This window comes from Protopterus annectens, chromosome 2.part0 (assembly GCF_019279795.1).
Source record: "Protopterus annectens isolate FY-2018-M chromosome 2.part0, PAN1.0, whole genome shotgun sequence".
NCBI classification, from domain to species: Eukaryota; Metazoa; Chordata; order Ceratodontiformes; family Protopteridae; genus Protopterus; species Protopterus annectens.
The window spans coordinates 1,919,786,467-1,919,799,955 of NC_056728.1; the positions used below are offsets into that span (position 1 = coordinate 1,919,786,467).

Sequence of the window (13,489 nt, forward strand, 5' to 3'; positions counted from 1 at the left end):
CAAAAAAGACTGAGGATATGACGTCGGTCATGCGCATTAGTACCCTGACGTACTGACGTCAGTCTAATGCGCCCTGACCGACGTCAGCCATATACTCTGGTATTCGGGCCGACTGGACAGCGGACTACCCCAATAGTTAGGACTGCAGCAATGTGGAACGAAGAACATCAGATGGGTTCTCCTGCCATCAGGCGGTCCTCGGTCGGCCGAATTCCAAAGTCTAGGTCCGGCGTCAGTTGTCATCGCTTCTTCCCTGACGTCAGTGCGACAGAGGTATAAAGGAACCAGCCAACGCCATTTTCTTCAGTTTTTCTTGCCCCAGATGTCAGGTGCCCCCAGAAGGAAGGCAATACATAAATTTGTGTAATAATGCAGTGCAATATAATCAAAATACAGTAGTTGCAAGCAAATGCATCATAAATGAATACCCCAATCAGGTTGTATGAGGATGTGTTAGCCTATAGGCCTGTCCCAAGAGGGGAAGGAGGGAGGGAAACCTGGACTGCAGCTGTATTAGCACTCGAACATCTACAATTATGGTAGGTACAAAACTGTACTATGTTCATCGTGTATACAGCTGCAGTCATAACAGATGGGTAGAATCCCAAAGCTAAGAAAGGGGTGGTAGGCACTAGGTGGAACTAGGAGGAGCCAAAATGCCCTGCAAGACTGCAGTGGCAAAGCCTGCTCTAGATTTGGAGTATAACAGTAGGTTGTAGTGCTTGGAGAAGGTATGCACAGAACTCCAAGTGGCTGCTTCCAAAATATCCTTGGTAGGAACTCCTCTGAGGAAAGCTGCAGAGGTGGCTGTGGCCCTGGTGGAATGAGTTCTAATGCCTGTAGGTACAGTTTTGCCATGAAAGGAATAGCAAAAGCGTATGCAGTGGGCTATCCATTTTGAGATTGTATGTTTGGAAATTGGCTTTCCTTGACCTCCTACAGCATAGGACACAAAGAGCTGTTCTGATTTTCTGAAAGGCTTTGTTCTGTCCAAATAATAACGCAGTTGTCTGTGGATGTCCAAGGAATGTAGTAATCTCTCTCCTTTGTTTTGAGGATTAGGATAAAAGGTAGGTAAATGTATGGCCTGATTTAAAGCTACCCTGGATACCACTTTAGGTATAAAGGACGGGTTGGTTCGTAAGGAAACTCTGTCCTGATGGAAGATAATAAAAGGCTTGACAGCCATGAGAGCCTGTAGTTCTGAAACTCTACGAGCTGAGGTGATAGCCAGAAGGAAAGCTGTTTTCCAGGACAAATATTACAAATCTGATGAGGCAGCTGGCTCAAAGGGAGGCAAGGTCAGTTTTTCCAGAATGAAATTAAGATCCCAAGCAGGTATTGGTTGTTTCCTTGGAGGTTTTAGATTCTTAGCCCCTCTGAGGAACTGTCTTAAGAGAGGGTGAGAGAATAAAGGTGGATCAGTGTTGTATTCTGCAGAAATGGCTGAGGCATGGATTTTGATGGAGGAGAATGAAAGTCCACTGCTTAGCAGCTCAGCCAAATATTGTAGTATTTGAGGTAAATTCATTTTTCCAGGATCCTGGCCCTTTTTCTCATTCCAGACACAAAACAGTTTCCATTTTGTGGAGTAAGCTTTTCTAGTTGATGGCCTTCTGGCCTCCAAAATGACATCCTGCACCTCCTTGGAGAGTAGGGCCTGTTGTGATGCTAAGGAATCTTCCGTGCGGCTAGATTGAGTGTTTTTAGCTGGCTGTGAAGAGTTTTGAAGCTGTGCTGAGTCAGAAGAAGAGGCATTAGAGGCAGGGTCCATGGTGGGGAATGCGTCAGGCTCCTCAGGAGTGGGTACCAGTGTTGCCTTGGCCAGTCCGGAGCAATGAGAATCATCTTTGGTCTGTCTGCTCTGGTTTTCAATAGAACTTTGGGCAGCAGAGGAAGAGGTGGGAAAGCATAAACTGTCATTGATGCCCAACTGAAAGAGAGAGCGTCCACTCTCCAGGCCTTTGGATGGAAAATCCTTGAGCAGAATTTTGTCAATTGGTGATTTTTGTGGGAGGCAAAGAGATCCATGTCTGGCCTTCCCCATTCTTGGATTATTTCTGTAAAAACTTTTGGATGCAATTTCCATTCATGTGGATCTGTCATATTCCTGCTTAGGTTGTCTACCAGCGTGTTTTCCTTGCCTGGCAAGTGCTGTGCTTGTAGTTCCATTTGTAAGTCCATGGTCATGTTCCAAAGTGACATGGCCAGTCTGCATAGGGGGTAAGAATGTGTTCCTCCCTGTTTGTTTATGTACCACATAACTGTGGTGTTGTCCGTTCTTATCAATAGTTGACCTGGTTGTAGAAGGTCCTTGAATGCTATAATAGCATTTATTACTGCTAGCATTTCCTTTTGATTGATGTGAAGGTGCTTTTCTTTTTGGGACCATTTGCCCTGAATGCACCGATCTGTCATGTGCGCCCCCCAGGCGTAGTCCGAGGCATCTGTTGTGATGACTTGATTTGCTTGAGACTTGCTGAATGGAAGACCTGTGTTTGTTTGACATGCTTGAGCCCACCACAGAAATTCCTTTTGCAGACATGGAATTAGTTGTATTATTGTTTCCAAACTGTGGCTGTGTTGAGACCATATGTTTTTCAGGTACCATTGTAGTTTCCTCATATGCAGCTTTGCACATGGGATTAGTAAGATGCAAGATGCCATGAATCCCAGAGCCTGCAGAATTTTCCTTGCAGTCAGCCTGGTGCAATTTGCTAGTGCTCTGAAGTATTGAATTAGTTGCCCCTGCTTCTCTGGCGTGAGGTAGGCCATCTGGGTGTTTGTGTCCAAATTGGCACCCAGGAAAATTATCTTCCGAGAGGGTATTAGCCTTGATTTCTTTTTGTTGACTGTGTGTCCCAGAGAGTTCAACAACATTATTACATAAGCCAGATGTTTCAGAAGAATGTGCTTGCTGTCCGCTTGGATCAGGCAGTCGTCCAAATAGGGGTATATTTGTATCCCTTGAAGTCTACAGTAGGCAATTATTGATACCAGGCATTTCGTGAATACTCTGGGCGCAGTAGATAAGCCAAAGGGCAATGCAGAGAATTGATAATGGGTTGAACCTGCAAGAAATCTGAGGTACCTTCTGCAACTTTGTCTGATTGGGACATGCAGGTATGCCTCCTTGAGGTCCAATGTTACCAGCCAAGACTCCTTGCCCAGCATGGGAAGAAGTTGCTGTAGAGTGAGCATCTTGAGTTTTGGTACGAGTAGAAATGTGTTTAGGATGGATAGGTCCAAAATAGGTCTCCAATCTTTTCCCTTCCTTGGTACCAGAAATAGCCTGGAATAAAAACCTTGACCTTGTTCGTGTGTAGGTACCTCTTGAATAGCTTTCATGTTTATGAGATCTGTAATTTGCCTTTGTGCCTCTGCCCTTTGAGATCTGTAATTTGCCTTTGTGCCTCTGCCCTTTGATTGTGTGGCAGGTTTGGCATGCCTCTCATTTTTGGAATGGTGTGAAAATGGAATTTGTAGCCTCTGTTTATAATGGCCAGGATCCATTTGTCCTTTGTGACAATATGCCAATTTTTTGAAAATAATGCCAGCTTTCCTCCTAAGGGGGCTGTCATTTGAGACTTGCTTGGCATGCAAAAGGGAAAGTCATTGGGTTTGCTTTCTGAAAGATTGCGAGTTATCCTCACCACCTCTTTGTGTAGGAGCTTGCCATTGTCTGCCTCTAAACGATCCTTGGGATTGTCCTCTGCCCCTCGGGCGCCTGTATCTGCCTCTTTGGGGTCTGTCCGTGGCAGGAAAGGACCAGTTTTTGGAAGGCCAATTTCTACTAAAACGTGGGGGTTGTACCTGTAGAAAATCTTTCACAGTTTGCATTGATTTAGCCTTTTCCTCCATCTTCCTTAATACCTCCTCAGCATTAGCACCAAATAGTACATCCTTTTGAAGAGGGGCATCCAGTAATTTAGCTTTGACATGATCAGGCAAGGCTTGTTCCTTGAGCCAGGCATGCCTACGTATGACTGATCCTGTAACAGCAGCTCTACATGAGGCCTCTAGAGCATCAAAACCACACTGTAAGGTTATGCTTACCCACTTGTTCTGCACTACACATCAAATCCTGCAACTCCTTCAAGTCTGGTTGTTCAGGTTGTGACATTTTACTTTTCATTTGTGATAACAAAAACTGTTGGTATTTTAGCATATGGAACTGACAAGTTTAAGGCCCTCATGGTTAAGGTAGCCGAGGTATATACCTTTTTTCCCCACCTTTCTAAGGATCTGGAATCTCTCTCGGAAGGTAATGGATTTTTAGCAGTGGAGGCCTTAACTCACTTGGGGCCCTGTGAGATGGTTTCTGGGTCAGCAGCATGGCTTTTGTATAGAAATTGGTGTGAGTCAGGAACCCTGTAGTACATGTCAGGCTTAACTGGAGCTGGAGGTAGAGAGTCCGGGTTAAGGCAGGCCTCCGAGTAATCATCACCTAGGATGTCCAAGACAGGAGGTATAGCCAGAGGCAGGTGCTGAGGTAGCAAGAGAAATTCCCTAAGCCTTTTCTTGGAATCTGAATAATCTTGGCCTTCCCAGTGGAAGTGTTCCCTTAAGGTATGCAAAGTTTCCCCAAATGAGTAATCCTCAGGGGGGGATACAGAAGGGATGGACTCCTCCACATCAGAGTCTTCAAAAGGGGAGTAAGAATGTTCCTGATCATCAGAGTGCTCTGAAATAATGGAGCCCTGATCAGAGGAGGGGGAATCTTCCTCCACTCTGGGCCTTTTGTCCGGTGGGGGCTGAAAACCTCTGATAAGAGTAATTAAATCCTCAGCCATTTTAAGCATCTGTTTCTTAGCCATGGGGCCTGGAGATGGGCTCTGTGTAGCTTGTCTCTTAGAGTGCATGGATGCTTTTGACTTAGTGAAAGCCTTGATGGAGAAAGAAGAGGAAGGTCTGAAGACACCTTGAGTGGAGGTGGACCTGTCCACATTCTGAGTTTGAATGCCAAGAGTGGCTTCGGTATCTGCAGTCGAGGTGTGGGCCGAGGAGCCTGCGACCTCGGGCACAGGAGACACTGCCAAAGTAGTGTCGTCGGTAGACAGGGGCTGCGTAGGCGCCTCGCTGAGAACCAGACCACGTGTAGTCGGCTTTGGCGTGGTGTCGGTAGAGGCCGCGGACCTCGTGTGTCGGTCCTTATCTTTGCGTTTTTTTAGACAAAACTGGACTCTGAGTATCCAATGACATAATATAATTAAATGCTTTCCCAAAATAATGCTGGGCGAACTCCGCCCGACGCTTAATAGTGCGTTTGTTGAAAGTAGCACAAAAGCGACAGACCGAGACGTCGTGGTCTGGGCCTAAACAAGGTATACAAAGGGAATGGAAATCCTTATGCGGTATTCGCTTCCCACAAGAAATACAATTATTAACTTTGTCTGGCATCGGTCTGAGGCAAGAAAAGTTTCCCCAACGGGGTACTTAGCTTTCAAGAAGACTTCGGTTTCCAAATTTTCGTAATCTCAGGAGCTGGCCGACCGGCACTTGCGAACTGCTTCTGCTTCGGGCACCGCGCGGCAAGAAAGACTGAAGAAAATGGCGTCGGCTGGTTCCTTTATACCCCTGTTGCACTGACGTTAGTGAAGAAGCGACGACAACCGATGCCGGACCTAGACTTTGGAATTCGGCCGACCGAGGACCGCCTGACGGCAGGAGAACCCATCTGTTATGACTGCAGCTGTATGCACGATGAACATCTCTTTTTGGAATTCTTCCTCTTAGAGTCTCCCTTCAATGTCATTTAGAGAAGTCTCTATATTTGTTATTTTTGTATGATGTTGCTGTAATAGTTCTTTAAGAGCATCAGTCTGTTTTTGAGAATTTAATTTGAGGTTTTCTAAGTCATTTTTAAAGCCATCCATCTTCTAGCTAGGTAGTTCCTGTAAGGTAGATGTCATCAATTGCAGTTCTTTTTTCAAAGCGGCATCTGAATGAGAATTCCTTGAGTTGGTCATATTCAGTGACTCAATATATCTCCATGTTACCTGACATGAAAATTTTTGTACATCTCCACTAAAATTGATATTTATGTAGTTTAGTAGTTTATCTATAGATTTCTGACATTTTAAACTTGAACATAATAAAAAATTCCTATATTATTATACTAGTTTATGGAGCTCTGAAAATTCACTGCTCTCAGTTGGCCATCTAGGCTCCACCCCTAAATTAGGTAGCCTTGACACTGTTTAGGACAGTGATACCCTACTCATCCTTTCTTTTAGATTTGTGAAACATTTAAATTTGGACAAAGGAGATTTTAGGATAAATCCTGCCTTCCTTTGTATGTTCAAGGGTTTGAATGCCAAGAGTACAACTTATTCACATTCAAAAAGATAAGACTACCAAAACACACAGATGCACACAATTATATATTTATATATATATATATACATATATATATATATATATATATATATATATATATATATATATATATATATATGCACACACATTAGATAAACACACACACAGCTGGAGATTATGAATGAATGATCAAGACAGAAAAACATTATTTTTCATCGCTTTGCCAGCTTAAGGAACTAGTCTGTTAATGCTGGCTACTGTGTGTGTGTGAGAATGAGGGGTTATATGCTGCTGCTCACATCTTTTGAGCCACAGGATAACAGCTTAAATTAAATTTTTCATAAACTGAAGATCAAATCACATTTGGGCAAAACGGCAATACTCTTCTGAGTTTTTTTTTAAAGCATGGCTGATTTTGTACTCTGAGACAGGTTTTACAGAGCCTGTCAGTTATACTTTTCTCAGATGTGCAGTGATCTTACAGTGAGTATACTAAAATAAGAGGATATGGGGCATAAAACCCTTGGAAAATGGGGGCGCAGGGTGGCTTGCTCACTGTGGAAAAAAATGCTTATTTTTGTTTAGCACATTTAACCATGCTGTAATGATCCAGAATACTTGTTTTCTGAGTTACTGTAGACGCAAGTTTATATAATATGAACATTCTTTGAAAATATTCATGATCTGAGCTCGGCTATTTCATGGAGATGCACTGGAATATGTTGGAAGGCTCTGAGGTATGCACTAGTCCCTATTTTAATTTAATATTAGACTTTTCAATCCAGTGCTAGCTCTCTCAGTAGTGCAGTCAAGACACAGACTTTCAGTACAACTGGATCAGGGCGCTGAGACATAGACCAGACGGAGGACATTTTTAAGTTAGAAGACAGTGACAGTTACTACAGTTTTTCTGAATAATTAACATTTCCCAACCTTACAATGTTTCTATCCATTTATATCTGTATATTTATTTGTTTTAGATGGCTTGTTAGGAGGTTACAAAATGCAGTACTGTATTCAATAATTAGGTGGACCAGTAACATAGAAGTGGTAAAATTATCTTCCCTGAGTAATTTATGTCCTATAGAAGGCTGCAGAATATGCTTTTCTGACTTTGGTAGTTACATACTGGTCAAGTATAAATTCTTAGCGAACACTGTCCCTAGGTCTTTAAGACTTGGCCACTTAATTTGTAATCATAATGTATGTCTTTTTTGCCAAGTCATGACATTGGATTTACTGACATTAAAAGTAAACACATTACTACTGGCATGTGTAGATTTTCTGTATATTCTCTTACAGAACTTCAGCATGTTTTACTAAAGCATTTTGTTATGCAATTTGCAATCATTAGCAGTGGGAATCCATAGCCCAAATTCCTAAGTTTATGTATGGGAAAAGTAGCCCAAAAACAATGTGGTCCCAGTACAGTGCCCTGTGGGACACTACTGGTAACCCCCCACTTAGGTAAACTCCAGTCTTCACATGTTTTGTAAAGTTTATTATCCTATGTTTTTCCTTATTGAATTACACGTGGATTGGCATGAAATGCTTTTTGCATTGCTGAATGCTTTATCAAGGTCAATATAAGCAGTATGAGCTCTTCAAACAGGCACTGATAGCATCTCCTCAAAGAATTTCACAAGATTCAAAAGGCATACTCTCGCTCCTTATTAAACCCGTATTCTTCCACATCTAATAGAAGCAGATTATTTTGTGTCAGTCTGGATTACATTAAGACTGTCTAATGACTTTACACAGAATACTTGTCAGCTTGATGGGTATAAAATGATTTGAGTCTAATGTGCTCCCCCCATTATGAATTAGTACCCCGATAAGTTATACTCAGGGATGTGTCTACACCTTAGCTTGCTAACATTCTATTTAATACTAATGATAGGGATTTAACCAGATATTTCTTGATTTGTTTTAGGAAGTCACAAGCTATGTTGTATGGCCACCTGAAATATAAGCAAGCAAGTTAACTTGTGGCAGCAGTTAACACTTCTGTAATTATTAATACCTATAAAATGATGGAACAGTCAGATCACTTGCATCCTGGCTGCCATAATCTTATTTTTACATTTCTCACGTAAAAGATTTAATGACAACTGCATTAGAACTGCCAAAAAAGACTACCAATTAAAAGAGCACTGTAGATTTTTTTTTAAGACCTTCACATCTTCTGGTAGTTTTTCGGACCTTAACTAGATATATGCCTTTGATTAATTATTCCAGTTACTGTTGCTCTAGTGACAGCTTCTGTGAAGTGCAAGAGAATTTTATGGTCTAGAGATATAAAGTTTCACCAGTTCTTGCTAGTGCGAATACCTCATCTTTTTCTTTAGAATTTGGTACAGTAGACAGAGTACCCACACAGTCTGTGACAATACTGGATTTTAAGATAACATGTGCCAGACAGTTGCTGCTTAGTCATTTAGTTGACATTGTGAGACTATGTGATCTCAGGAACTTTAGTATGGAAGGTCCGTCTGTGAAGAGCTGCTGCTGCTTTACATTGCTGCAAATTCATATTCATTACATCAGTAATGCTATCTACCTTAGCATCTGCTTCCCCCTCATCATCAATCTTTAGCAATATCAATGTCTTCTTTAGTGAATCCTGTCTTCACATTATGTTGACAAATTATTTGAGATATGGTTTTATTATTAAGCCTTCCAATGAACAGAAAGGATTTATTTTCTTAAGTACTGAACGATTTGATTATCCTGTAGGTCACAGAATTCTCAAAAGTTTTATTCAACACCACAGTTCAAAAGCATCAACTTTCTGATGCACCGCTTTACAGTCTCATAGCCATAAGCTATTATTGGAAAAACTACAGCTTTAGGGGTCTATATTAGAACATCGAAGTTTTAGAACTTCGAATGTTCTAATATCGACACCTAATAAACGAAAGCTGCAAATAGTGAAGTTTTAGGTAACCAAATTATTTCCTAGGGAAAGAATTTGGTTGTCCGTTCCTGTCGCTTCGCTATTTTCAGCTGTGCGGTGGAAAGTTACAGTCGGGTCCAGGTAAGTGTGCGATTGTGTGGACATGAGGGTTAGGGTGGGATAGGTGAGTTACGGTTAGGGCGTGGGTGAGGTGTGTGTACGATAGTGAAGGACCTTAGGGTTAGGGTTTGGGTTAAGGTAAGTGGGTAGATAGTGGTGTATGTACAGTTTAGTGTAGGTTTAGATGTAAGATTTTAGGTGTATGTGTGTGGATTGCTGCTTGTTTGGTGTGTTTGTGTTGTGTGTGTGTGCTTTGGAACAGTGAATTTTTTCCCTAGGAAAAAATTCGATGTTCTAAATTTTTGGTCTTATCGGTTTTTGGTTACTAGGTGTCGATATTAGAACATCTGAAGTTCTGAAACTTCGATATTCTAATATAGACTCCAGCTTTAGCTATGTGCATCTTTGGTGATGATGTGACATCTTTGCTCATTAAAATCTTATACAAATTTGCTATGGCTTTCCTTTCAAAAAGCAAGAGTCTTAATTTCATGGCTGCAGCCGCCATCTGCAGAGATCTTTAAGCCAAAGAAACTGCCTCCACTTTCTCCCATCTTTGTGCAAAGAACTGACAGGGCTAAATGACCACTGTAGTTTTTATTTTTTTTTTGCACTTTCTACTTTCACCTTCATCAACATGTTTCAACTCTTCCTCACTTTCATCCATTACAGTGGTAGCATCTTCATATCTGGAGTTAATATTTTTCCCAGCAATTTTGTTTCCGGCATAATATTCATGTAACCCAGCATTATTCATTCAGTGTACAAACTGAATCAGTAGAGTGAAAAATATACAGCCTTGTCATACTTGTTTCCAGTCTTGAACCAGTCAACTCTTCCATATTTGATTCTAATTCTTGCTCCTCACACTGATTCTTCAGGAGGCAAAATAAGATGACCCGGTATCCCATTTTCTCTTAGAACTTGTGTCAGTTTATTACAGTTCTCACAGTCAAAGGCTTTAGTGTAGTAAAGCAGAAGGAAAAAAATATCTCTGAAATGGAGGTTACCAATTTGATCTCCTCTAGTGCCTATGTCCCTTCTGAAACCATATTATACATGTGGCTGTTCTTATCCAAACACAGCTGAAGTCTAGCTTTCAGGATCTTGCTAGCATGTGAAACAAATGCAAATGTCTGATAACTTAAGCACTCCTCCCTTACTGTCATTCTGACAGCCATCCCAGTGCCCCACATCATACACTGGGGTCTACTGGCACTCCAACTCCCCAGTCCAGTGTCTGAATTTTATGCCAAGGGACCTAGAATAACTTAAGGGCTTCCTGGGGGATCTGCTGTTCACTTTTTAGCCAGGAGGAGGAGTTTACATTTTTGATCAGATATCTCACTAGCCTAGATGCTTTGCTTGGATTGTTTAACTTAATTCTAAACTTTGCAATAAGAAGCAGATGGCCTTAGCCACATCAGCTCTACATCTTGTTTTTGCTGACCGCATATAATCCTGACTGCAATGCATATAGTCAATCTGATTTTGGGGCTGAACATCTGGTGATAACCATGTGCAAGGACATCCTTCTCAAGCTGTTATGGCCAGTAAATTATCTTATACTTAGTTACTGGTTCTAATTACTAATGTGCTAAAAGTATCTCCTCCGTTTCCATATCTGCACAACACCCTTTCCCCTTTGTGGAAAGGAAGAGTTCCTAAAGGTACTGGAGGATGGGCAAAATGGATATAAACAGAAGGTGTAGCCAGACTCGCTGGCTCAGCCTTCAAACTCAGGTAAAAACATGATCTATCATTGACATCTGCATCCATAAATCTTTGAATGAATTTTGAGAAAAGAAGTAGAGTTGTACAAGAACTTGACACTAGACATCCAAATACATTACTGTTACATTATAACTCAGTAATGGAAAGTATCCTGACAAGGATATTTTAAGTCTGGATAGTATGCCAAAGCCTGGGTGCCATACTCTTGCACCACATATCTGACCTATGATGACCTATGCACGAGAATATGTGCTAGCACATAAGTGATGTATGGGTGCAAAGTTCCTCAGAGTTTTCTTGCCCTGGAAAGAGAATGTTGAAATTAAATAAAGAGAAGAAACAAGTCTCAAATCAAAATGGAAGACCTGAAAAAGGGTAAGTCCACCTAGGACAGTCCAGAGTAGAGCAGCTCACACAAGTATTTAAGGATTATGGGGATACCCAGTTGATAGGGGCTCTTGTCCATTCTTTTGGTATTAAACAAAAACATCTCTTCCATTTGGAAATGTAAAATTTCTTGTAGCATGCTTTCTAGCCTCCTGTAATACATGTAGAGTACCAACAGAAAAAGAGGAGCATGAATGGTGTCAAGCCTATCACCCAAGTTGTCAAACTGAGAGTCTGCAGGTTTGGATGAAAGAGTGAGCCTTTTGGTTGTGTAAGTCCATCCTGTAGGATAATGTTTAGTAAGAGCCCTTGTCTAGATGAAAAAAGGTACAACCAGTGTCATCCAGGCCAAAAGTGAGTCACCATTTCTGGGCTGTCCTTGATTTTCAGAAGGGCTTTCTGAATTAGGAAAAACGGATGAAAAGTATAAAGGAACTTTCCTTTCCAAGAGATGGATAAGGCATCTATTTTCCATGTTTCTTTGAATAGGACCATTGAAGCACAACAGTCTGAGCTGCCTATTCAGAGTGGAGGAAAAATGATCTGGAAAGTTTCCCCATTAATGGACAAACTATTGGAAGACCTTGCTGTCTAGCATCCATTTGGGAGGGTCCTTCTTGGATCTACTCAAGTAGTCTGCCACTGAGCTTATGTCTGATGGAATATAGGTTGCCTGGAGAAACAGATTGTGAAGAACAGCAATTTCTCAAGCCTTTATGGTTAACCTACAGAGATGACAGGATTTTGAAGCCCCCCCCCCCCCCCCATTGTTTATTAATACACCACAGGACTGTGGTATTGTCTGTCAAGATTTGAAGGGTCCCTGAAAACCAAAGGTGGCAAAGGCTTTGAAGGGCCAAGACTGAGGCTTTCATTTCTTTGATCCTTATATGCTTGTACCTTTCCTGCCTTGACCAGATTCCTTGAACTTTCATGCCCATAGCACAGGCTTCCCAAGCCAGGTCTGAAGCATCTGAGGAGAATTTCTGGTGGGAAGTATGAACAGAAAGGGCACTCCAGGATTGCATGACATCTGGTTAATCTACCAAAGAAATTCTTTCTTCTTGAAGGGCAAGGCAGGAACCTGGAAGTTCAGGGGATGGCAATACTGCAATCAAATCTACTTGAGGTACCACTGAATCTTCCACATGTGGGGTATGGCAAATGAAATTGTTTGCATTGTTAAAGCCATGAACTCCAGAGCTCTCAAAATCACTCTTGCAGGGGTCATTTCTATAGTTCGAAAAGACTGGAAGTATGAGGTAAGAAAATGGATTTTCTCTTGAGGAAGGAATACCATCATACAAAAACTGTTTAGTTGGCATCCTAGAAAAACTAGATCCTATGAAGGCTGCAAGATGGACTCCTTCATGTTTAGAGTTAAACTTGCAGATCCTACAGAGTTTTTTTTTCTTTTCATAGATTCACAGATACTTATTGGCTATTGAATGTGAGAATGTTAAAAAGCCTAGTCTTGCATTCCCATGTCAGTTTATAAATATAAATAATCCAGATATGGGCCAAACAAGGATATGTTGGGACATTTACACATCTCTCTTACCCGTGAGGGATAGGGGTGCCCAAACAGAAATGGATTTGCAAGTATCCATTCATCCAAATTACATTTGAATAGAGTGAGAGAAGTACTTTGCTTTATGTGGAGTGGAACACGGTCACACAGAAGCAGTATTTTCTATAACACAAACCTATCACTCCACTCTCTTCTATTTCATTTGCAGAGATTGAGCTCCCTTAAGTGGGTGTTATTTGCAGAGATTGAGCTCCCTTAAGTGGGTGTTTATAATAACCATAGTACTTGTGAATGCGCAATAGGTTGACAGAATAGGGTCTGTTGAAGCTCTATACGGGAGGCAGAGGTTGCCTCTCACTAGCTTGTACAATACCGAGAAGAAAGACAAGGCTTTGAAATGGTCTGTTTAGTTTTAATGATTTAAGGCCCTTGATTTTCTTTTTTTTTTTCTTAATGAGAAAGTATTGTGGTCATTCCAGTTATGACAAGTGTCTGGACATATT

At 41.4% G+C, this 13,489-nt stretch overlaps 1 protein-coding gene across 1 annotated transcript in view; it reads right to left on the reverse strand.

Annotated features, from left to right (window-relative positions):
- MCPH1 (microcephalin 1) overlaps positions 1-13,489 on the reverse strand; it is a 2,707,094-nt gene that overhangs the window by 1,712,911 nt on the left and 980,694 nt on the right. The gene's annotated exons all lie outside the window — the stretch shown is intronic.